Source organism: Onychomys torridus, chromosome 1, assembly GCF_903995425.1.
Source record: "Onychomys torridus chromosome 1, mOncTor1.1, whole genome shotgun sequence".
NCBI lineage: Eukaryota > Metazoa > Chordata > Mammalia > Rodentia > Cricetidae > Onychomys > Onychomys torridus.
Genome location: NC_050443.1, coordinates 36,242,438 through 36,269,666, shown reverse-complemented (window position 1 = coordinate 36,269,666; position 27,229 = coordinate 36,242,438). Strand labels below are relative to the sequence as shown.

Sequence of the window (27,229 nt, the reverse complement as noted above, 5' to 3'; positions counted from 1 at the left end):
CTAACCTTGGTCCCAAGATGCTAGCAAATGTGGTGGGCAATCCCAAGTCCTTTGACTCTGGTGAAGTGAATTCTGCCATATGAATTTATTTCCCAGCAAAGCACAGTCCACAGCACAAAGTTGGGTGCTTATCGATAAAATCAATGAAGACACAACTAAAAGCTCAGTGGGTTGAAATGCAAACTCCCTCAGAAACTTCCCAGACAGCCCTCAACACAAGCTCCGTTGGGTATGGTCAAGGCTCAGCACCCCAGTCTTGGCCCCTCTGGTTCTTACCTTCTCTTAAGCAGTCAGAACCTGAACACCCATGTTGGAAAGGACCACCACCACACTCTCCACAGCTAGACCAGGGCATTCCTTGAAGAAGGGCTCATTGATGGATGCCAAAGACAAGCTAGGCAAATCAGATGCAAGCTGTAGTTATGAGCACAAGACTAAAAGGTTGGGGAAAAGCAGCAAAGAGCACAGGGTTTGTTCTCAGCCCTGCCTCTCAAAGTCTCCTGGGACAGGTAGGAAGGGAAGGAGGACTTCCTGTGCCTGGCGGATACTCCTAACCTGTCTGAGCCTTTATTTAACACCGAGGGGCCAGATGGGTGTCCCTCTGAACACGTAGATCCTATTTCCTTTGCAAAAAATCTCGTGTGCACAATTCCTCAAGTTTTGTTGGAGAGGTTTGGGGTAGTCGGTGGGGAGTTGATAAAAAACAAAGTTGAAGATAGAGATGGAAAAAACAAAGACTGTGATTAAGAAATAGTAATACCCACCCCACCTCAATGTGTATTGGAATACAGAAAACAGAATGCTGAGAACCGAGTTTGCTCCCATTCTGACCAATCCTTTACAGAGTTGAGGTAATTTAATTTTGCCAGGATAATTAACACCTCAAAAGAAAAGTTGGCTCCTTTGCTCCCTAAACAATTTCAGACTCCAATCATCTCAGGCTGGGCTAATACGAAATACCACGTTGAAATACAAAATTATGGATAGATAAATTAGCATTTGTTCACACATGTAAGAAGGTTCAACTCTAACCAACTCATTTATAAAGTCACCCCAAAGTGCATTACAACCTCTTCTTCCTCACTCCCACTTAACCAAACCAAACCTTCAGGAAGTGTGTCTAAGACCGCCAAACAGCCCACGTCCCTCCCCCCCTCCGCTACTCCGCCATCCGCATAACCGCAGAGCACGCACGACATTACAGGCTAGCTTGAGCATCACGCATGTGTACATTTATGTCCACGCGCTAATGAGACTTCCTCACTTCCGCCCCTGGTTGGCTGAGAGGTCCCAGCGGGCTTCTGGCGCTGCTCAACAATAGGGATGGAGGGATGGAAGCTGTTTCCAGGGGCATCAGGAGGTCCCCCACCGCAGTGAGCACAGCTCACCCTCTGTGCCGCGCTGCTTCCAGGCCCCTCCCCCGCGCCCTCCTGCAGTAGCTCAGCGGTGGGACCCCTCCTGGTTGCAGAGGGGGCCGGGGTGGGGTGGGGGTGGGGGGACTCCTGGCTGCGTGCTCACCGAGCCCGCCGCTCCGCACTGCTCACTGTAGCAGCTCAGCGGTGCCGGCGCTCCAGGCTGCGCCTCTGCGGCTCCTCCAGACACAGGTCTTGTGGCCCTGGCTCCCCGCAGCCCAGCAGCACAGTGGCGGCAGCTGTGGCCGCGCCGCCCCTCTTCATACTCCTGTGATGGCTCCTCTTGGTGCTGTTTGGGAAAATGATTTTAATCCCTCTCACCAGAAACAGATTTCCTACATTTCATCAGTCCACACGGACCGAGCGGAAGTAAAATGCTTACTTTTTTTTCTGCTGGACAGCAAACGCAGTTGACACTGATTTACCCTTCAAATGGGAGAGATTGTATTACAAGCCCTTGGCAGCAATTCCAAGTTGGGGCCAAGCTCCAGCCAGCCCCCTGTCTTTCCCCCAAACACTAACCTAAGAGAGAAGGGGTGGGGAGCAAGGAAGGATCATATTTAACTTCAGGGTTTTTAACAGTAAATGACTTTAACACAATGCTAAAATTGGGCGTTGGAGAAGTTTTTCTTTCCTGGCCTGCGAGTTTGCACACTCAGTGGCATGAGCTTTCTAGTAACTTGGGCTAGTGTTCATTCCAAATAGAAGAAAGTGATGTCTTACAATTATGTTTAAATATCAGATTTTAGAAGGGTATGCATGCAGGGCTGTTTCTACTTTAGTAAGGAAATGTGATTCTGTCCTTCCTTCTCTCAGCTATACATAGTTCAGTGTTGTGTTGAGCATCACAGACAATTTAACTCAACTGCTGTGTATTAGGACATGAACTTTAAGATGAAAAGCTTTGCATGAATGAGACAGATGTTGGACTGTCTCATTCACCTCTGAAGAGTAGTAGCCTCTAGCTGAGTGTCAGGTTTCCACTTCCCACAGAGTCTGCTGCAGGGGATCACACTGTGTTCTTCACAAAATCAGTCATGTACTTCTTCCAGTGTGCATGACTGCAGCACACAAGTACTCTCTGATCCCCAGATACCAGGTATACAACAGAGTGAGGCATGCTCACACCCCTTAACAGAAAATAAAATCAACCACCGGCAAATCCACAACAGCAAAATAATGCAGACAATTTTAGCTGCCATTGAAAGAGCATTCCACATTTATTATCGCTGCCATCTGGAAGGGTTATTTGTTCTAAAAGATCCAGAAATGGCACCAGTTATTTGCATGCAGTGACAGTACCGGTAACAATAGCAAGACTTCAGATACTGAAGGTTTTCATTTCGGTTAGATTTGCCATTGCAACTGTTGGGTCCACAGCCCTCCTTAGCACCCCAAAAGAAAAGAAGAGAAAAAGGATCATTCCTCACACTGAGAATGGAAAGCATCTAAAAATGACATACATAAAAAACAAAATAAAAAATAAATTGAAAAAATGAAATAAAAAAAAAATGAAAACAGACAGAACTTGGTGGAGTGCAGAAACATGAGTAACATCATTTCTCAGTTTAACCTAGTTTGAGTTTTCATTGAGTCCCCCAAGATAATTTGAATTTCTGATCCTTTACATAAAAAGTTTATATACTTGATAATTTTTTATGACCAAAACATCATCATCCAATAAATGTTAATGTATGTGTTTTCAACAGTTATTATAAGAGTTCTTGTCTCATTGTTCATTACTTCGGTTAAAAATAGCAAATTCTGAGATATTTTTGCTGATCAGAGAATAATGCTAAACGTGGTTGAGAAAATAAGACTTTCAAGGGCACTGAAGTAGCTTACTCACACACACTCCATGCCTCACCATGGTCCATCCTTCCAGATACTTTAAGTTTTTAATTATGCATCATGTCAGTCTCTGGTCTTCAAGGCAGAACCAGGAGGAACAGAGAATTTGCATTGACTTCTTCAACACCTCACAGCTATGCCAAAGACTCTTTTGATGATGAGAGTAATACAGCACGGGTTTTCTGAAGAGGCACTGTGGTGGTTGGTTGCTGTTGTTTTACCTTTTATTGAAAAGAGATTTTTTTTTCTCACATATCATTATGGTTTTCCCTCTCTCTACTCCTCCCAGTTCTCCCCTATCTCCTCTCCCATCCTGATCCACCCTCTTTCTGTCTCTCATTACAAAACAAACAGGCTTCTAAGGGATAAACATAAAATATAATATAATAAAACAAAACCTAACACATTGGAATAGGAAAAAACAAACCAACAGAAGGAAAAGAGCCCAAGAAGGCACAGGAATTAGAGACCCACTCATTTGCACACTCAGGAATCCCATAAAAATACTAAACTGGTGGGCTGGAGAGATGGCTCAGAGGTTAAGAGCACTGACTCCTCTTCCAGAGGTCCTGAGTTCAATTCCCAGCAACCACATCGTGGTTCACAACCATGTGTAATGAGATCTGGTGCCCTCTTCTGTATACATAATAAATAAATAAATAATTTTTAAAAAATTCTAAACTAGAAGCCACAGCATATATGCAAAGCACTTATATGTTAAAAAGAGAATAAATATGTTAAAACAAGTATTTTTAAAAAAGCTGACATGACAACAGTTCAACTTTCCCATGTCCAAAGAGTTATACAGGTAGGTATGTGTTAAGTGATAGATTCTTACCATCAACTTGTGGAGAGCGAACTATAGTCTTGGCAACAGACCCTTTTGACCAATAGCTCAATTAGATGTAACCCAGTCCCAGTACCAGAAGCTTCATTTGGTGAAAAAAGATGGCTATTGGGGCCCTGTCTCTCCCATTATTTGGGATTTTATTTGGATAACCTTCATGTGTGTACATACTTTAGGAAGCTCTACTGCATTAGGTTCCACACTACCCTCAAATGGCCCTTGACTTTAGCTGTCTCTTCTCATATCCCTTCCCTTGTCCCTCTTCCCTCCACCTCCCCACTTAATATTCCCACAGCAGTCTCCCACCCCCAAGCACCCATAACTATCTATTTCATTTCCCTTCCTAGGAATATATATCAGCCCCTTGACCCAAGTCCCTTACCGTGTACCTAACCTCTGTGGTTCTACAGACTATACCTTGGTTATCATTGACTTAAAGGTTAATATCCACATATAAGTGAATATGTACCATATTTGTCTTTCTTGGTCTGAATCACCTCCCTTAGGATGATTTTTTCTAGTTCCATCCACTTATATAAAAATTTCATGATCTCCTCTTTTAATGGCTGAGTAATACTCCATTTTTCAAATATACCACATTTTTTTTTTTTACTATTCTTCTGTTGAGAGAAATCTAGATTGTTTCCAATTCCTGGCTATTATGAATAGAGCAGGAATGAACATGGTTGAGCAAGTGTCTCTGTAGTAGGATGACGTGTGCTTTGGGTACATGCCCAAGAGTGGTATAGCTGGATCTTGAGGTAGATTGATTCCTATCTTCCTGAGGAACTGCCATGCTGATTTTCATAGTGGCTGTAGAAGCCTACACTGCCATCAGCAATGAATGAGTGTTCCCTTGCTCCACATCCTTGCCATGATTATCTGTCACTTGTTTTATGTATCTTAGCCATTCCGACTGGTGTAGGATGAAATCTCAAAGTAGTTTTTATTTGCATTTCCATTATGAATAAAGATGTTGAACATTTCTTTAAGTGTTTCTCCTCTTTTGAAAAGTCCTCTATTTAAATCTGTAGCCCATTTTAAAAAATTAGTTATTTTGTTATCCTGATATATAGATTTTTTAATTCTTTATATATTTTGAATATTAGCACTCTATCAGCTACGTAGTTGGTAAATATCTTTTCCCATTCTGTAAGCGGCTGCTTTATTTGAATGACAGTGTCCTTTGCCTTATAGAAGTTTTTCAGTTTCATGAGGTCCCATTTATTAATTCTTGATCTTAGTGGCTATGCTAACTAACAGTGTTCTGTTCAGAAAGTCTGTTCCTGAATCAATAAGTTCAAGGTTAGTCCCCATTTTCTCTTCTACCTAGATTTATGTTGAGGTCTTTGATCCATTTGGAGTTGAATTTTGTTCAGGGTGATAAATATGGCTCTATTTGGATTTTTCTACTGTATCTATCCATTTTGACCAGCACCATTTGTTGAAGATGCTATCTTTTTTTTCTCATGATTATTTCTGGCTTCTTCATTTAAAAAAAATCAGGTGTCCATAGGTGTACGGATTTATGTTTGGCTCTTCAATTCAATTCCATTTATCACCGAGTCTGTTTTAATGCTAATGCCATGTTTTTTTTCCTATAGCTCTGTAGTACAACTTGGGGGTGGTGATAACTCGAGCAGTTCTTTCATTGTTCAGGATTATTTTAGCTATCCTGGGTATTTTGAATTTACATATGAAGCTGAAAATTGTCCTTTCAAGATCTGTGAAGAACTGTGTTATGATTTTGATGGGGATTTTACTGAATCTGTAGATTGCCTTGGTAGAATGACTATTTCTAGTATGATAATCCTATCAAACCATAAGCAGGGGGATCTTTCCATCTTTTGATATCTTCTCTGATTTCTTTCTTCAATATCTTAAAGTTTTTATCATACAAGTTTTTTACTTGCTTGGTTAGAGTTACCCCAAGATATTTTATACTACTTGGGGCTATTGTGAAAGGTGTTGTTTCCCTGATTTCTTTCTCAGTCTATCTGTCCTTTGTATATGGGAGGGCCACTGATTTTTGCTAGTTAACTTTGTATACAGCTACTTCACTCTAAGTGTTTTTCAGCTGCAGGAGTTTCCTAGTGGAATTTTTAGGGTCACTTAGGTATACTATCATGTCATCTACAAATAAAGATTCTTTGACAACTTTCTTTCTCTTTGGATCCACTTGATAAACATCAGTCGTCTTAGTTGCTCTCATGAAGACTTCAAGTACTATATTGAATAGATATGAAAAGAGTGAACAACCTTGTCCTGTTCCTGATTTTAATGAAAATGCTTTGAGTTTCTCTCCACTTAAATTATGTTGGCTCTGAGATTGTTGTAAACTGTCTTTTTTATGTTGAGTTATGTCCCTTGTATCACTAATCTCTCCAGGGCTTTTACTATGAAGGGGTTTTGGATTTTGTCAAAGGACTTTTCTGCATTTAATGAGATGATCATGTAGTTTCTTTCATTTTGTTAATATGGTGGATTACATGTTGATTTATGTATATTGAACCATCCCTATATTTCTGTGATGAAGCCTACTTGATCACGGTGGATGATCTTTTTAACGTGGTCTGGGGTTTGGTTTGCATGTGTTTTATTTGGTATTTTTGCATCTATGTGCATAAGGGAAATTGGTATGTAATTCTTTCTTAGTTGGGCCTTTATGTGGTTTGGGTGACAGGGTAACTGTGGCCTCATAAAACTAACTGGGCAATGTTTCTCCTGCTTCTATTTTGTGGAATAATTTGAGAAGTATTGACATTAACTCTTCTCTAAAAGTATGGTAGAATTCTGTATGAAAGCCATCTTGTTGATGTTGTTGGGGGAATTCTAATTGCTGGTTCCATTTCACTAGGTATTATAGGTCTATTTAAATTGCTTATCTTACATTGATTTAATTTTGGTAAGTGGTAATTATCATGGAAAATACTGTACATTTCTTTTAGATTTTCTAATTTGGTGGAGTGCAACTTTTTATATGCCCTTATGATTCTTTTGATTTCTTCAGGGTCTGTAATTATGCCACCCTTTTCATTTCTGATTTTGTTAATTTGGATATTCTCGCTCCACCTTTTAACTAATTTGGATAAGGATTTTCAATCTTATTGATTTTCTCAAAGAAACAACACTATTTATTTATTTATTTAATTCATTTTACGTAAGGACTGCAGTTTCCCCTCTCTCTTTCCATCCCCTTTCTGCCCCTCCCTCCTCCGCCCTCAATCCATTCCTCCTCTGTTTCTGTTCAGAAAGGGGCAGGCCTCCCCTGGGTATCAGCAAAGTATGGCATATCAAGTTGCAGTAAGACTAAGCACCTCCCTTAACCAGGCAGGGCAAGCAATCCAGTATGAGGAATAAGTTTCCAAGAGCCAGCCAAAGCATTAGGGACAGTTCCTGTTCCCATTGTTAGGAGTCTCACAAATGGATCAAGCTACACATCCGTCACATATATGTAGAGGGCTTAGGTTGGTGCCACGCAGGCTCCCTGGTTGTTAAGAATCAATACTTCTGTCAGCTTGTAACAACCAAGAACCACATGAGAAGAGAGCTTCAACAGAGGAATTGTCTAGATCAGGCTGCCCTGGGGGCGTGTCTGTGGGTCTGTGTACTGATTGTTAACATGGGAAGCCAAGGCCTATGTGGGCATCACCATTCCCTAAACACATAGTCCTGAACAGTGTAAAAATTGATAAATTGAGCTGAGTACAAGAAGCAAGAACCTATACATTTATTTGTTTCTCTCTGTTCTTGTCTGTGGATGCCATGAGGACAGCTACTAGAATTATTGCTTTGATGTTCCCTCAATGTTGGACTGTAACCTAGAATTGTAAGTCAGATAAACCCTTTCCTCCCCTAAGTTGCTTTTGGTCAGGTTTTTAATCACAGAAATACAATGAAACTAGAACAAATGTCAAACTGTTTATACTCAATTTACTTGGCACATGTAAAAATTCCCATTGGATTTGTGTATCCTAAAATCAGTATTTTTCTTTATGTATTCATATCACACACTGGGAAATTTTCCAAAGATAACTTTCTGTTCAATTTAAATTCTTTTTTTTTAATTTATAAGTTTTTTTTTTCATTTTACATACCAATCAGTCCCCCCTCCCGCCCCTCCTCCCACTCCCTCCCACCTCTCTCTCATCCCACCCCAATCCAATCCATTCCTCAGAGAGAGTAAGGCCTCTCATGGGGAGTCAACCACGTCTGGCATATCAAGTTGAGGCAGGACCAAGCCCCTCCCCATTGCATCTAGGCTGAGTAAGTTATCCCTCCATAGGGAATGGGATGCATAAAGTTAGTTCATGCACTAGGGACAAATCCTGTCCCACTGCCAGGGGCCCCACAAACTGCCCAAGTCACACAACTGTCACCCACATTCAGAGGGCCTAGTTAGGCCCCATGTAGGTTCCCCAGCTGTCAGTCCAGAGTCAATGAGCTCCAATTAGCTCAGGTCAGCTGTCTCAGCAGGTTTCCCCATCATGACCTTCACTTGACCCCCTTGCTCATTCATATAATCCCTCCTTCTTCTCTTCAACTGGACTTCAGGAGCTCAGCCCAGTGCTTAGCTCTGGATCTCTACATCTGCTTCCAAAAGTTACTGGATGAAGGTTCTATAATGACAGTTAGGGTAGTCATCAATCTGATTACAAGGGAAGGCCAGTTCAGGCACCGTCTCCACTATTGCTGGGGTCATCCTTGTGTATTACTGGGAATTTCCCTAGCAGCAGGTTTCTCCCTAACCCATAATGGCTCCCTCTATCAAATTATCTATTTCCTTGCTCTCTTTCTCTGTCCCTCCTCCAAGTCAATCATCCCATTCTCTCATGTTTTCATCTCCTTCCCCCACCCCCAGTTTACTCAGATCTTATCTATTTATCCTTCCTGGGGGATTCACCCATGTCTCTCTTAGGGTCCTCTTTGTTACCTAGCTTCTCTGTGGTTGTGGATTGTAGCCTGGTTATCCTTTGCTTTTTGTCTAACATCTACTTATGAGTGAATACATACTGTGTCTTTCTGGGTATGGGTTACCTCACTCAGAATACTTTTTTTCTACTTCCATCCATTTGCCTGCAAAATTCATGAGGTCATTGCTTTTTACTGCTGAGCAATACTACATTGTGTAAATGTACCACATTTTCTTTATCCATTTTTCGGTTGAGGGGCATCTAGGTTGTTTCTAGGTTCTGGCTATTACAAATAATGCTGCTATGAACATAGATGAACAGATTTCCTTGTGGTATGATTGTGCATCCTTTGGGTATATGCCCAAGAGTAGTTTTGCTGGGCCTTGAGGTAGATTGATTCCCAATTTTCTGAGAAACTGCCATACCAATTTCCAAAATGGCTGTACAAGTTTGCACTCCCAATAACAGTGGAGGAGTGTCCCCCTTACTCCACATCATCTCCAGCATAAGCTGTCCTCAGTGTTTTTGATCTTAGCCATTCTGACAAGTATAAGATGATGTCTCAAGTGTCAGATGGTAGCTCATTTGATTTGTATTTCCTTGATGGCTAAGGATGTTGAGCAGTTCCTTAAATGTCTTTGGGCCATTTGAGATTCTTCTGTTGAGAATTCTGTTTAGATCTGTAGCCCATTTTTTTTTTAATTGGATTGTTTGGTATTTTGATGTCTAGTTTCTTAAGTTCTTTATATATTTTAGAGATCAGCCCTCTGCCAGATGTGGGGTTGGTGAACATCTTTTCCCATTCTGTAGGCTGTTATTTTATCTTATTGACCATGTCCTTTGCTTCTCAGTTTCTGGAAGTCCCATTTATTAATTGTTATTCTCAGTGTCTGTGTACACATGGACACACACACACACACACACACACACACACACACACACACACACACAGTAGGGGAGAGTAACCAAACTAAAAAAGAAAACTAAATCTTTACATTTGTAAATAACTCTGATACAGCTGTGAAAAACAGCAATGGCAGGCATGGGAACATGTGGGCAAGGGTACAAAAGGCAATATGAAGTCATGTGATAGACCAAAAAAATATGAAGCCATGAAATAAGTGGATACATTTCTGAAGTAAACCACCTAACTGCATTTGATTAAAGTACTTCACTAAGATAAAATCTGTTCATCTCCCTGCCTGGCAGCTCTTGCTAGTCTCTCAACTACATTTCTCATGTATATGTGTATTTTTTTAATGTTGTGAGACAAAGGAACTGAATTTTACAAACAATAATTACAAATCATGTCAGGAACAGGAGGAGCTGGATTCTGAAATGATAAACAATAAATCCTGCTACATTTCACTACATTCATGAAAAAAACCTACAAAGAATAACTCAGAGAAATTCCATGTGAAAATTCAAAGTTTGCTCTGTTTAAAATGCATCTTACTCACTTTCTGGACAACTTCAGACTTTGACTTTGCACAGGCAGTGTAAGCACACCTGTTTCCTACTATGTGATTCTGCAAAACATCTGGAACCTGTGGGAAGAGACTAAACTCTCCTTCAGAACAAGCTGTTTGTCCTGGGTAGTTCATGGACTCTGTGCCATGAGGTCTGAGGTGTGGCTTTCCTGCTTAAGCTGGAATTAAGTAAGTAAGCATTTTCCTTTGTTATATATTTATAGTTTGTTTCTAAATCTATTTTGAAAAAAATCTGTAATCCTAATATTGAGAAGCTCAACTTAATAAAAATTTTATAGTAAATATTTTTATGGCCATAACCATATCTCTTTTGTGCCACGGAATTCCCAGCACACTGAACACCACGAGGCATGCAGTGGACATTGCATGTATGATCACTGAGTAAATGAATGTCACAGGGATCAGTAACACAGGAATCTTAACATTCTTTGGTTATATTTTTATAGGTTTTCGCTAATTTTGTAAATTGAAACTCAGTAGAAAACTCATTTTAAAATAATGTTACACGTGATGGTTTCATTCCATGATGAAAACCATTTCATCTGGTAAAGCACAAATAGTATTCACTAAAACAGATGCTGGCTGGTGTGCCAGACTTACAAATGAGGTCAGCCTGTGACACCTGTCACTTCATCTAAAAACAAAGTTGAATTGGACCCAATGTTTAATCATAACTCATGATTGCCATGAACAGCATGGGAATATTTCCACCATGATGGCTTTCAATATTTCCAAATATGACTCAAAATCAGAAGAAATACATTATGGAACAGATCCAAAAGCATACACTCAGACACACATAGCCGCTGGTAGTTACCTTTAAGTTATTGCACTGTGGTATTTTTCTCCTTTGTGTTATCCCGTTGAAAAGCAATGCTTTTGTCGAATGGTTAAAAGCCACAGTTCAAATATATATATATATATATATATATATATATATATATATATATATATATATATATATATATATATATATATGAGACTGTAAGGAAATTGAACTTAAGAGGAAATCAATCAAAATCGAGGAAAGGTATCAATGAACAGATAACTTCATTATAAAATTTAAAGCATACGGTATCTCTGTCAATCATATACTGTCACAAAATCCTAAACATCTAACACCTTCACAGCTCCTGATCTTCACTGGAGCTTGCTAGCAAGAAAGGTATTTCCCCTTGCTCTCCTGTTGAAGAAGTTTGTTCATCTAGAAGCATCTAGATCGCCACCTCTCTAATTTCTTTCACCTCTGGAGAACCAGTTGTTCCCTGTGTCCTCTGGGAATGTAAAAGTTTTCTTTTCCAAACAGCATCACCATTTACTTCTCCATCTATCTCACCTACTAAATGGTAAGTTTGAGAAAGCAGGGACGAGGGCTGAAGAGACAGCTCTCCTTTAAAGGATGAGATTGATCCAGTCTACAAGAGAAACAGAGCGGGCAGTGATGGCACACGCCTTTAATCCAAGCACTAGGGAGGTGGAGACAAGAATATAAGGCAGGTGGAGACAGGACCTCGAGCCATGCAGTCTAAGGATTTGTAGATGTAAGAAGTTTCTGGTGGCTGGTTGCTCTGCTTCTCAGATCTTTCAGTTTTCACCTCAATATCTGACTCCAGGTTTTTACTGTTAAGACTAATTATCATTTAAATCTCTCAGCGGAAGACAGCACCAATTATTAACTTTGCATCTTTATGGATAAAACAAAGGACAATATACGTGAGATTTTTCTCTCTCATGTTTCCTGAAACTCTCATTCATGAAAACATTAAACTCGTTGCCTTTTGTGTATGGGGCCATTTATAAATGACAAAAAAATTAGTTTATCAAATCATACTAAAACTTCTTGACATTTCTGTTATCAGAAATGTGGAACCCTTGCCCACTACTGATTTGCACAACACATCTGGAATAGGGACTTTTAAAACAAACTCACTTGGTATCTGTTGCACTGAATCAACCAGGCAGAATACTGCAAAGAGTAGCACTCTAAACCCAAGAACTACACAGGACAGAGCAGAGGGCCAGTGGACACTGGCCAGAGAAACCACAGCGACCACTGGACTCTAGAACCATTGGCAAAGAAATTTTGTCAGCCACAATCCCTGCAAAGGCTGTCAAGAAGTAGGAGTAATACTTTATGTTAGTCATGATGGCCATGGCCCTTGACATCATGAATAGAAGACCAGATTTGGAAAGAGACACAGTGAGGTTAGCTTCTTTGCTAAAATTATCTATAAAATACTTGCTTAAGGTCTACAGAGTGGGATTAAATATGCCACTTTATGATAGACATGTCTTAAGGGTCACATAGAATAAGACATAATATTTAGTGTACTGTCTGATGAGTGACTCCCTCCATTTTGTGCTATCATCACAACAAACCCCTGCAGTAAAGATACTGCCATCCTTCACAGCAAAGGCCCACAACAGTAGCCTTCTTTCTCTGATTCTCTCCTGCTGACTTGCTCTTGGACAGGGTCTGTTCTTTCCCTCATTTTCCCAGCTCTGTTGGCCAGATTGTGTATAAAAGGGCAAGGACGAGATCCCTGCTGACCAGGAGCTCACAGTGTCACAGGGGAAAATGACTTTAAAGAGTTTCTATGCTCTCACATATCGACTAAGGAGGTTAAGCAGGGCAGAGCAGAGTGGCACATATCTATAGTCCTAATACTTAGGAGGTAGCCTGGGTTAACCTTGCCTTTTAAAAAAGTACATAGCAGGATTCAATTCATGGCTGAGTTTGATTGGTTAAAAGGTGTTTATTTGTTTTCCCACAACACAAATATAAAGTGATTCAAAGCAACTTGTTTGAAGAAACAGTGCCTGTCTACTTCCCTCCTCCCGTTTTCTCTCCTTCCTTCCTCTTCTGTCCCTTCCTCCCTCCCCTTTTCTCTGCTCTTCCTTCATTTCATCTTGGCTCTCTTTCTTACTTTTTTTTTTAATTTTATTTTTTTAATCTTTTTTTTTTAATTTATTTATTTATTATGTATACAGTGCACACATATCCCTGTAGGCCAGAAGAGGGCACCAGATCTCATTACAGATGGTTGTGAGCCACCATGTGGTTGCTGGGAATTGAACTCAGGACCTTTGGAAGAGCAAGGAGTGCTTTAACCTCTGAGCCATCTCTCCAGCCCCTGTTGTTGTTGTTTTTTTTTTTCTTTTTTTAAGATTTATTTATTTATTATGTATACAGGAGAGGGTGCCAGATCTCATTACAAATGGTTGTGAGCCACCATATGGGTGCTGGGAATTGAACTCAGGACCTCTGGAAGAGCGGTCGGTGCTCTTAACCTCTGAGCCATCTCTCCAGCCCTCTTGCTTTGTTTTTAAGAGGAGAGAAAGACAAGAACTTTTCTATTGTCTGAGATAATACTACAATGGATTTTTATCTGAATGTTTAACTATGATAATAAAATTCCCTAAGGGAAGTGAGGAAATACACTGAAAAGAAGAGAGTTTCTCGAGAGTCAGTCTGAACTGTACCTGTTGCTGAGAGCTCAGGCTCCCACAGAAGTCACTCCAGTACTCATGACATCACAGGCACAGTGGCAGTGCATCTGCCTCCAGAATTCAACCAAGTCCCTTCAAGAAGTGTTAGTGGATAGTAATGAAAAGCACACAGCAAGAGACATTCAGAGAAAACTTCTGAACAGGAAATGTTTAGAGAAGGGTCAAACTGTACCCAGGAATAATCTTCCCTTTGGCTTTGCTCATGGGAAAGAGATGGGGGTTTAAAGAGCATCTTTTAATTAACTCCAAGCCTGAAGAGGCTTAAATGCCAGAATACTGAGTGATAACCCTAAGTAAGGTTTTTTACCTCATCTGTTTGTGTTTTTAATAAGATAACTAAAAACTGAATGATTAACTCTCAAAAATTTTAACTTGAAAACATGACTTACATTAAGAACCTCTTGATCCTGTGAAAGACCAGAAATGGATTAGATTTTCAGAACTAACCCCAAGGATAATGAAAAGGGGACTAACTTTTGCCTAAGTTTTCTGAGGGTTTACCCTATAATACTTAAAGAATGTTGTAACCTCAGTTAAAACTTTGACCGCATCTTGAAATAAAGATGGGGGATGTCATGGTCATCTACTGTGGACTTAATATATGACAGGTACAAGGATGGTGACTTGTTTCCTCTGAACAAGGTGTCTGGATTCCTGAAAGGGAATCACTGTGTCTGAGTTAGAAGTGGAGAAAAGTAGACTGTTGGTTAACACTGTTTGCTAAGGGGACAGCAGAAGGAGTATACTGTAAATGTGCTAGAACATTGCCTACAAATCTATCTATAAACTGGGGTGTAACAGAGCAGGCAGCCATGGCCTGTATTTGTAACTAAGAATTTGTTCAAATGGAAGTGACTGGTGGAGTTGAACAAGCCTACCAAATGTTACAAAATATAAATAATACTAATTTGCAAGATGATTCATCTGTGCTGGGGTGGGACAGCGGAGACTGAAGGTCATTATGGCCACTGCCTCCTGCCTCTCTAAAGCCAACTTCCAAGAACAGATACAATCTGTTCATGACCTGAACTTCCATAACTCATCAAATGGGCCTTAGATAATGGAGATTTAGCACATCTCCACAATGATAGAAAATATGCTGATCACAGTTCTCCAGGGAAACAAATTAGTAGTGTGTGTGTGTGTGTGTGTGTGTGTGTGTGTGTGTGTGCTTCTTTGTATCTGTGTGCATGTGTATGTTCATATATATATATCAGTGTATATGTGTTTCTGTGTATGTACATATAGCTGAGTTATTATAAAGTTCTGTTTGTCCTGAGTGTGTCTGTGTATGTGCTTGTGTTTCAGTGAGTATGAATACATCTGATTTATTATGAGAAATCAACACATACAATTATAAAAACTGACAAGTTGCATGCATTATAAGATTTGCAGAGCCTGCTACTGAGCTAGAGCTAGTGTTTCAGTCTGAGTTGAAAGGCAGGCAGGTGCTAATACCTTCATTCAAAGGCCACCATGTCTAGGACATTCTCTCTTACTTGGGAACAATATTTTCACTTTCTTAAAACCTTCAAGCAGTAGAATGAGACACCCAAGATCAAAGATGGCAATCTCCTCTACCAGTATACCCACTTTAATTCTCATTCAAAAACACTCTCATTGAGACAACATAATAACATCTAACCAGCTATCTGGATACACCATAGCCCAGGGATTGGACCTATATACTAATCATCATAGGAGCAGGTAAAAAAAAACAACACTGATGTTGGTCTAGACATCTCTATTCTCCATGTCTTTAGGTAATCTACATTTCCTGTTTTGAAGCAAAGATGCCAAAATGACAATAAACAAGCATGAGCTAAAATAAGAAGAAAACCCAAGAGCAGGAAAGGGTAGAGATGTCTATTGACTGTTCCATAAAGTATGGAGGTTGACCAGACTTGTAGAGTCAGAGTAGTGCTTCAAACTAAACAATGCCTCGCCTGTGAATATATGATGTGCTTTAATTTTCAGTAGATCTTTTATGTGTTTGTGTATGTATATGTTACTGCTTCTCTGTACGTGCATGACCAGAGTGCAGGTACCTAAGGAGGCCAAAAGAGACCAGCCCATCTCCTCTAGAACTACACTTATAGGTGGTTGTGAGCCATCTGATGTGAGTGCTGGAAACCAAACCCGGGTCCTCTTCAAGAGCAGTAAGCACTCTTAAACCCTAAGCCATTCTCCAGCCCCTCTACTAATCTCATATAAAAACGCCGTCATTAATTTCCTGCTCTGGCTACCTTCTCTGCCATGATGCACTCTCCTTCCCAATCCTAAGCCAAATGAACTCTTTGCTCTCTAAGTCACTTTGGTCATGGTGTTTGACCACAGCAACAGAACAGGAACAGATACAATTATATACAATACTGTGATCATAGTTCAGCCGATTAGTAGTTATCACAGAATATCCTATAAGAGAGAAAATAATTAACATAAAATAGAAAATCCTGTAAGTATTGTGTCAATAATACCTGCAGGAATGAAGGTAAAGCAGCTTCCTCCTGGAGTAGCTTCATGAGGAGCATACATTTAAATTCTCCACTTCTCTCCCTGCACCTTGTATCATTCTGCAGTCTGTCATTACTGGCCTGTCTCAATTCTGTCTGTCATATGTGTCTGATCTGTCCCTGTTGCCTGTCACTTATACCTGAAGAGTGCTTGCTCCTAACAAAGGGCTTTGTTCTGTATTTACTGAACAGCACAGAAGACATGGTATGGGAAAGAAATGAGTAATTCTTTGCAGAGCTCTCTAACAGTCTCAAAGGGGAAGAAGTTATGTTACTGACACCAATTGACCCAGAGCAGCAGGCAAAACCACTCAGATGTTATCAACCTATAGCACATGTTGCTTCTAACATTTATGGGACATTTGTTTTACTCAAGGTTGTAGTGGATAGCCATCCCAGCATTGGCCTGGAAGTTCCAACCCCCATTGAGGCTTCGGTAATGGTCACGCCCACAAGGCAGGGCGTAGGAGGAAGCGGAAGACCAAGGATCGAGAGGAGAGGCTCTCTCTTGGTTCCTGGACCCTGGACGCTGGAGGTAGACCGAGCAGAGTTCTCCAGAGAACACCGCCGGACTGCACTATACCTTTGCCAAACTCCACAACCTATCCCTTCATTTGTAAGTTACCCCACAAAATAAACCTCCCTTTTAACTACATGGAGTGGCCTTAATAATTTCACCAATACAAGGTTGCTTTTAACCTTTGGCTGTTTTCAGGAAATGATTACCATAGCACACACACACATCTTTTGGGGTCAGAAAAATGGAAAAGTGCATAATTTAAGATTAAAGTTTTGCATTTGTCTTAGATTATAATTGCTGATTGTATGAAATCCAACGCATAGGAATGTAGTGGGTAGCCATTTCAGCTTTGTCCTGACAGTTCCAACCCCCATTGAGGCTTTGGTAAGGGTCACACCTACAAGGCGGGGCTGAGAGAGAAGCTGAGGACCAGGGATCTAGAAGAGTGGGCTCTCTCAGCCCCACCTTGCAGGCGTGACAGTTACCAAAGCCTCATTGGGGGTTGTAAGTTCTGGTCAAAGCTGGAATAGCTACCCACTACATCATAAGGTTTGTTACCTTGCTCTCCTAAAGCCAAGTTAAGCTTAGGTGGGCTGAGTACACAGTGAGACAGCAGGTTAAGAGTAGATGATCTCAAGAAATATTATTATCTAGGCTTCCAGTTCCAGCAAAATGTCAGCCTCTGGAGTCAAGAGATAGTTTCAGGAAAATGTATCTCCATAAAGGATAGCAAGTATGTCCCTGCCCATGACACAGGAAGATACATCAGGACAGACCCCGCTAAGGAAGAGTTCAGGCAGGAGGTCCATGGAATGCACTGAAACACAAGTCACTTGCCACCATCCTAGCCACAGCAAGTCCCTAGTTATACACACCTCGGCTTATAAACAAAGAGCAGCATGGCCGTGGCTTAGGGCTGTTGTGCTCTGTGATGTGGGAAAAACTCTTGCCATTGGCTAGGATTAATACTGAGCTGCTCTTCATTTTCCTTATGTGAGCATTCTTGGCCATTCCTTCAACTTCTTCTTCCCACAGCACTCTGATGTTTGTGACTTTTATAACAACAAGCTTCTTCAACTCAGCGAACAAATTCCTTAGAATTTCAGACCTTGAGGAGAGCTTGGTACTGGGGCCTGACATAGCTGAATCATGAGAGGGAAGCTACTCAGGTCTACTCAGCAATGACTTCAGTGGCCACAGCATAGGGAGACAATGAAAAAGACCAGGGATTTCCAGGCCAGTGAACAGAAGACATGTCAGCAACTGCACACTTCTGTTTGTTTGCTAACGGAATAGTCATCCATTCTTTTATATGGATAACTTAATGCCACCTATGAGGATATTTTCACTTCTTAGTAAATAAGAATATTTCAGTGAGACAACAGGAAAGAAACATAATCCAAGAGAGGCCTAACTACAGAAGCTGGGAACAAAAACTTTTACTTGTCCACCTCCTTACAGCTACAGGCACTGAGGAACCCCACACTCTGCCCTGAATGTTGTGCTGATTTGCCAGTCCGGCTAGTCACTCAAAAGGTAAGGAAACACAGCTAGGCTCTATGCCGAGAAAGAACATGAGTTGAATCCTACGGCTTTATTTAATTGCTTTGAGATGGGGACAGACAGGTCATTTAGGAGATGTGTCAAAATAAACATCATTTTTTTTTCATTAAAGCAAAATTTGTAAATAAGATGAAATTATGTATGGGAATAATACAGATGCCTTTATGAATACAGACATTAAGATTTTTTTCTAAAACTTTCAATTTCCATATTTTTCAGTTTGTAATTTCAAAAAATTGGCTTTGTTCTTCTTTTTCAATGACTTAGACCCATTTTTTTTTAATCTGTAAGAACACACAGAAACTGTGATAATGCTTTAAATGTTTCTTACAAATTGCAAACACACCTCTGTTGTATTGTTTTAATATGTAGAAATCATCACTTCTCAGTGTGGTAATCCAGAGATGAATTAGACAGTATTCCCCTTGGGAAATTTTTCCAGTAGAGAAGGAAACAGACATCTGAATTGCTAGCCTAGTGAAGAGTCCATAAGTACCAAATACAGATTCAGACAGCATCCCATGTGAGAACAAAGAGAAGCAAGGTAGTTTGGGAGTCAGTGTGGCTAACAAGATTCTGTGATCCTCAGTCAAACTAAGCTCATGGTAAACAGCATTAGCTCCTCTTTTTAAACGTTCATATAGATTTACAGAAGTAATTCTATATTACAACCTCATTATTTCTTGTCCTGACTGTGTACAGAAGCAAATGTATGTGCATGTGTGAGGGAAAGCAGAAATGGCAGGGGTAAAGGTGGAAGAGAGGGAAGAAGGGAAAGAGGGAAAAGACTGGGGATGAGAAGGCAAGTCAGCAGTGTGCTCATACTCCTCGGCCAAGCTGCTCCCAGTGGACGGAACATGCCACAGTCCATTGCCTTATGTCTTTTCACTTCCCAAACACCCCACTTTGTTAAATTAGTTTCTTCTGGAAGTTTCTATTGTATTATCCTTTACCTTCTAGTTTTCTATTGTCTTAGTGTAAGATTAATGTTCAGTGTTCCTTGCCCAGGGACACAGTGAGATTATCAATTTCAAGAATGTACATACAGATTTAAAGTTGAAAATACTGGACTACTGCAATGGCTAGCTAGTGTGCTCAGGGCTGCAGCACACAGCACAAGAGGCAGCATTTGGCATATTTAATGAATAAGGAGAGCTGATCCAAAAGTTCATGATAGAAACATGAAGGCATTCTGTTAAAATTAAATTACTTTTCTTTTTAACTAAACCTGCAAACAAATGAATTAAGATCAGCACGCCAGAGAATGACCAGACTTCAAAGTTCATTTAACGACGCCTCCATGCACAATTACAGATATTGTCTGAGACTGACTAAGCAGAAGCCAGGAACACTACTAAATGAATAAGTAATTTTTATCATTCAACACATATAATTCAATGAATGATGCTTTCTGTAACTAAGAAGACCAAAGTAAAAATATTATTTGATTTGGTAAAACTAATAGTTTTCTTCTAAATTAATGTTTTGCTAATAAAACACTTTATCATAAAATGTGATTTTTGATTAGAATTATATTATTGATTGTAGCCTTTACTATTACTAAAATTAAAAATCTCTAATAGTTGTAATTATTTGCCATTATATAGTAAAATTGCCATTATTATTATTATTATTATTATTATTATTATTATTATTGTTTTCTACCCTACAGTTCCCTCAACAGTCTGTCTTGTTCTGATCTCAGAGCATTTTCTGTTACTCAGAACTAAACATGAAGGAGGGAAAATCTGCAGGAGGATGGAGGTACAGTCAGCATCCTGATATACGTGCTGCTCATTAGTGAGGGTCTTCGGTTCTCAGGACAGCAACATCAAAACATAAACACTGGGACTGGAGACGTGTCTCAGTAGTTAAGAGCACTGGCTGCTCTTCCAGAGGACCCAGGTTCATCTCCCAGCACCCACATGGCACCTCAGGCATCCTCTCTGGCCTCCATGTGTATAAGGTATGAACATGGTGAACAGACATTCATGCAGGCAAAATATCCCACACATACAATTAGAAAGATTTATATTAAAAAGCATAAATACCGCTGGGTGGTGGTAGCGCACGCCTTTAATCCCAGCACTCAGGGTCTCTGTGAGTTTGAGGCCAGCCTGGGCTACCAAGTGAGTTCTAGGAAAGGCACAAAGCTACTAAGGGAAACCCTGTCTTGAAAAACCAAAAACAAACAAACAAACAAACAAAAAACCCATAAATACCAAAATAATACCAACTAAGCAAGAGATGAAGATGCCCCATATTATACAATAACAGGCAGCAGGAACATGTACAGATCTGTTAAATAATGACATGGGGACTTAGAAAATGAACACACTCATTATGTTCTTTAAAAGAATAAAATGAAAGAAAAAACTTAACAATAAAATCATTTTGCCTCTAAAACTTTTCTCTCCTTTCAGGTGGCCCATCTCCTTTATATGCCATAGGATATTCTTTGTACTGTCCCTTGACTTTCCTTTTTTTAAATTTTTTATTTTATTATTATTATTTATTTTTATTATTATTATTTTTTTTTTTTTGAGACAGAGTTTCTCTGTGTAACAGTTCTGGCTGTCCTGGATCTCACTCTGCAGACCAGGCTGGCCTTGAACTCACAGAGATCCACCTGCCTCTGTCTCCTAAGTGTTGGGCATATACCACCACTACCTGGCCTGTTTTCCCTTTTGTTAATGAAACATTTATTTTAATTTTTTTTGAGAGCATTCTTTAGACTTAAATATTGACAATTAACTAAGAATCAATGCTATATAAATGTCAGCCTTCAATAAAATGCATCTGAATATTGTAAATGTTAGTTTAATCACTTGTTGGCTAGTTTCAGCCAGTTTATTTCGAAATACCAGGAATCTCTGGTGAGAACATTCCTTAACATTAATGTTATTAGCAGACCAGCCCAATCTCAGAACCCAGATTAGGTCTGGAAGCAATTAAATACAGCAAATTTCTTGACAATTTCTCTTACTTTGTGAGAGACTAGTTAGGAAAATTAGATTCATCGATCATCCTGGAAATTAAAGTGAGTTTGTGTATGCATGTGTGTGCACGTATGTCCATGCATTTTTCAATTTCCATTTGCTTAGCTTTATTTTATATATATGTTAAATCTCTTAGGACATTTTGGGCTGTATGTCTGGAAATTTCAGCCATGCAGAAAAAAAGAAGGCTGAGAAATAATGAAAAAAATGTGCCTAAAGAATCCATATAAAAATTTTGGAGACTTGAAAATGAGAACCACAGACACTTAAAATTTATTGAACCAGAAACAAGAACTCCTTCTTGGCAGGTGCTCATACAGCAACATGCAATAATCACTGGACAAAATGAAGGCACACAGACAGTGTCACAGATCTACATAAAATCCAACTTCTAATTCAAAATAAAAACAGCTCATTCTCCGACTGCTTCTTTTTCTTTCTTATTCATCCATTAGCAGAAAAAAAGTCATTAATTATAAAACAAAAATTAAATATTTAAATATAAAAAATAAAATTAGTTTAACTCATATATACTCTAGGGAAGTCCACTTCACAAACTACATGTAATATATACAGAGGATGGGCATGTACAGTGTGTATTGATAATGACTTTTGAGGTGATTTGTGTAAATATGAAAATATGAATTCCATTACTGTCACTCTTAGATGGAAGTTTTAAAATGAGCAGTTACCCAAGCAGTAGGAAACATAAAAATGATAAAACTTAAGAAGCACTTCTTCCAGTGGGATTATCTCAAGAATTTAGTTTTTAATATTAGCAAAACAAGAAGTATCAAGTTAAATGTTCAGGTATGGGTTGCAGTTAGATATCTACTAATTCAAGATTCTCCAGGAGCTAGTGGGATGACTCAGTGGGTAAGAGCAATTACTGCTCAATCTTGGGAACCAGAATTCAGATCCGAGCAACCATATAAGCTGAGGCTCTCTTCTGGACTTTTCCCACACACAGAGCCATGCATAAACACACACACACACACACACACACACACACACACACACAAATTAATCTTAAAGAAAAATATGTTTGAAATCTGAGGCTCTCAAGGCCTCTCCAAGTTTCTTACTCCACTTCTTCAAGGAGATCACCTCTTTGCTTACCAAGGCTATCTCAGTGCTATTAACTGCCCCAGCAAATGACAATCAATTCTCTACATTGTTTTATTCCAGATCCGATCTATGTTCTAGTGCTGCATTCCAAAATTAACAATAAGATTTGAAAGCCAACTGAATATTAAAAACAAAGCAAACAAACAAAAGACCCTGTGTAAGGTACTCTACGGCCTTCGCCATCTGCATCCATGTTCCAACATCTCCACCATACCCACTATTAAGGAATGCTTTGTTCACATCTAGTTAATTACATCAGGGAATGACTTCATATTGCCTGTCATATAATCTCTGTAATGATGATTTTTGTCAGATTGGCAGCACATATGTCAATGACAGGTATTTGAAAATACATTCATTAAAGTACTCGTCACTATCTATATTAGTGCTGATGGAAAATGTTATGACTCACACGATTTAATAAAATGGTTGAGAGAATGTGGGCAAAGGTATCTCTATTCAGGTCCTGTCAGGCTATAAGGGCAGATTCATGGACATTTTGATGATAAGTAAACAGAAGAATATTAATAAGATTCTGGGCGAGGTAAAAACAGTCACCAAGCTATGTCAGCATAAACAGGAAGTCGAGGGGACTGCAAGAGGGAGTACCCTGCAGAACTGCAGGGAAAAGACACCTGGAGCCTGGCAGACAGAGCCCACCCTTGATCCTCCTGCTTGTCTGCTAAGGCCTCCTCCCATTACTTCAGTAAGCCGGAGGTCTCTAGCCTCTGCTTAGAAGAGAAAGAAGAAAAACATGAGTGGGGGAAAGGACAGAAAGTGGCTAACTTCTTCCCTTTCTACTTACAAAATTCCAAGTTGGATCATTTGAAACACAATGCACTTTCCATTACAATGTGGTGTGGCTTTGGCTTATGTTAGAGTAATGCTTCCAGCCTGTTCATATCCAGGCAGGAGACACTCAAGTAAAGAACATTTGAGAGGCATGTATAAAACATTAGGCTAAAAATAAAACTTTCTGGAATATAATAGTTTAAATAAAAATCATTTCAATTGATTACAAAAAAATAGGTTCATTAAGACATTATCATGTGTCTATCATTTTTAGCATTTTTACTTCCGTTATATTCACCGCCCACTCCCTATCATATTGCCCTCCCACTGGGCTCCTTACTACATGTATTAATTACTTTCTATTGTTGTAATAAAATACCAGGACCAATGCAACTTAAGGAAGAAAGAATTTATCCTGGCTTATGGTTTCAGAGGGATAGAGTCCATCATAGTAAGGAAAGCAAAGCTGGCTGACCACATTTTCACAGCACACAGAAAGCAGCAAGGCGGAACAGGAAGTTGAGCAAGGTTACAAACCCTCAGAGCTCTCTGATTCTGATAAAATCTTCCTTCAGCAAGGCTCCACCTCCTAAAGGTTCCCTAACCTCTCCAAACAGCACCACCTACTGGGACCAAGTGTTCAAATCAGTGAGACAATGGGAGGCCATTCTCACCAAACCCTAACACTGCTCTCCTAAATGACTGCCCGTCTGCCTTCACGTTATATGTAACATATATTTATGTATTTCTTTAGTCTGGATTCTGTATAGGAGAGAAAACAGGCAATATACACCTTTCTGAGTTTGGCCTATTTAGCATAACATGATGGTCTCCAGTTCCATCCACTAGCCACAAATGACATAATCCACATGATAGACATCTTGGCTGATTCCATATCAAACATGGATAAGAAAGAAGAATAAAGGTTTTAAATATTAATTTTATATAAAAGTCCCAACACTTAAAACTGTATTTTTAAGAGAGAAGCAGGCTTGTTTGAGATATGCACATTATGTGTGTCTATGCACATTTGTTTGGTGCATGAATGTAAGTGTACAAATGCATAGATCCATGTGTACACATGTGGATGTCAGAGGAAGTAGTTGGGCATCTTCCTCAAACTCTCTTGAGACGGGATTTTTTACTGAATTAAAAGACCACAGTTTTTGCTAGGCTGGTTGGTCAATAAGCTCCTGAGGGTCACCTGTTCCCTCCATTCCAGTGTTTACTTTGGAGGAAGCATGTGTAGCCATGCCCAGTTTTTTTTATACCAGTGCTAAGGGGTCAAACTCATGTCCTCATGCTAACACAGCGAGTGCTCTTATTCATTAGAGCTATATCTCCCTAGGCCTTGTAAGTGTACTTTTTAAAAAATATTGATTTTTATGTTTGAGAGGATCAGTCACATTTCCTGATGATGACTTTTAAAAGGAACTGACAGAGGTGGGCAAGGAGTAGCTGTTCCAGAGGGCTAGATCTAGACTAAGGTAAGATAATTAGCCTCTGGACCAACCTACAACATTCTAATCTCTCCACAGTACTGAAATTCTAGTCAAAAGTCAATCTCCATAGACACAGCTTCTTTTCAGGAGATTTTGTTAACAGTTCTACCAGTTTTGTGCATGCTTTTTGGAATCTATTAACTTAGCTTCCACCAATCCAAAAGCTGAGATAGCAACTTGGGCCTATAGGAAAGTTTCCCTCCTTGGTGTATCTGCCTCTCTGATGTACCCACCAGCATATTTTAAACTTGCCTTTACTTATGACTTTCTTTTGTTTTGTAAAATTATTATAAAAAAAAAACATCATGAAACTGCTTTCGCATTGGAGCAACCTAAATCTGTGTTCCTGGGCCATGGTTATTCAAAATGGCTCCAGAATATATATCTCTTACTCCCCAACACCCAAAAAAGGATTCACTTCCTATTTTTGAGAGTCATCATTAACCAGAAATGACGGCATTTTTCTAATAGCTGTTTTTCTAATAGCATTCAGAACTTGTAGACTGTGATTCTACTTAGATCAAAGTTCTTTCTGGTCCCTTCAAAAGCACTGTGAGGTTAAATGTTACTAGACTCAAACACATGTGTGTGTCGGGGACATTTCACATCCCAACTAAGGTGGCACTAGGTGGCTGAGAGTGATGGAGGGTGAGCACACTCATCAGAAGGATGATTCCTGTCCTCAGCAGGATAAAGCAGAATGGTGTGAGGGTTTTATCATACTCTTAAAAATGGCCCTCATTGAAAATAAACTATTTCTGGAATTTCCCACTTACTGTTTTCAGACTGTGGCTGACTTTGGGTTGCTAGAACTGTGCAGAACAAAGCTGTGGGTAAGGCAGGCTGAGGGGCCTCTCCACTATGTAACATGACAGAAGTAGACAGCAGACAGATTGCTTGCATTGTTTCTCAGCTGTGCAGTTTGTGGATGTCTTACTTATTGCATATCTTAAAACAACCTCCCAAATGATACCCAATAAGGAATAATATCACCTCAAATTTTCAAATCAAAATTTTCTCTTGAACAGTAGTCTATGAGCAACCTCCTAGGACCAAGGGCAAACACTACAGGTGTCAGCTGCATCTTTCTTTGATGAAATCTCCTCTGCTACTGCTCAGGACAATGCAGAGGCCACTGTTCTGTGTTTGGGAGGAGAAGAACTGGAAGCAGACTGTGCCAAGGCCTATATACTGCAGGAGTACATATTAACAAAACCCAAACCAGCCAAAATTTATGAGCCACACACTGTAAGACAGGGCTCATATTAGCTAGGTACATTAAATGAAATAAAAGAAACCTCAAATTGTCAAATGCAATTGGAAATACACAGGGTCCCACACTTGTAAGCAGATTTAGATTAAGGACTGTGTTCATTCAGTTTTTCTTCCTGGGAAAGAAACTGTCTCACAAGCATGCCTGGTGTTCACTCAGCTTGGAATCATTGCTCACTTTAGGATATGAAAATTCTTTCTGAATCCTGTAAGCCTAGTGACTGCAGTTACTTCCTCTGGCCACTTCTGAACTTATTTTAGTTAGCAGAGAATGTTATACAGAGAGAGGCTTAAGGATGGATTTCTAGACTAATCAGTAAGTTAAGACAGGGTTTCATTAACGTGATCAGTTAACATTTTCTGGCCCTGCCTGTGGAGCTGAGCTAGCATCCACACCCCAAAGCACAATGGCACTAACAGGAAATTTGCATTAGTTACTTTCATTTGCTATGATAAAACATCATGACCATGGCAGCTTATAGAAGGGTTTATTGAAGCTTACAGTTCCAAGGTTCCAGAGGGGCAAGAGTCCACCATGGAGAGGAGGTATGGCAGAAGGAGGCAAGCACGGCAGCGAAGCAGGAAGCTGAGAGAGGCATGCTCCCCTGTGAACATGAAGCAGAAAGAGAGGAAGCTGGAAGCAGGTGAGGCTATGAGCTCTCAAAGCCCACCCCAATGACACACTTCCTCAAGCAAGGCCTCACCTCTTACACCTTCTCAAACAGTGCTAGGGACCAAGTGCTCAACTATTACAGCCTGTAAGGGACATCTCTTACTGAAAACACCACAGAGTACATACTGAAAGTGAGCAACAAAAATCCACATGGTATGTTACATATATGATTTCCACTCTCTCCAGAGCCCTCTGAGGTGCGTGCTTTGTGAAAATATACATTCCTTAGTTGTTTATGTTGCTC

General features: G+C 39.8%; 1 protein-coding gene across 4 annotated transcripts in view; it reads right to left on the bottom strand.

The window, feature by feature from the left end:
* The window catches only part of Gas2 (growth arrest specific 2), a 146,963-nt gene that overhangs the window by 117,558 nt on the left and 2,176 nt on the right, over positions 1-27,229 (bottom strand). Inside the window, exons 1-2 of one of the 4 annotated variants that reach the window (XM_036187937.1) lie at positions 1,519-1,762; positions 277-394 (exon numbers count right to left, since the gene is read on the bottom strand). The gene's annotated coding sequence lies outside the window, so the exon portion shown is untranslated. Of the gene's footprint in view, positions 1-276; positions 395-1,518; positions 1,802-26,814; positions 26,918-27,229 lie in introns of those variants that run through there. The other 3 variants (XM_036187928.1, XM_036187946.1, XM_036187919.1) reach the window with 3 other exon arrangements.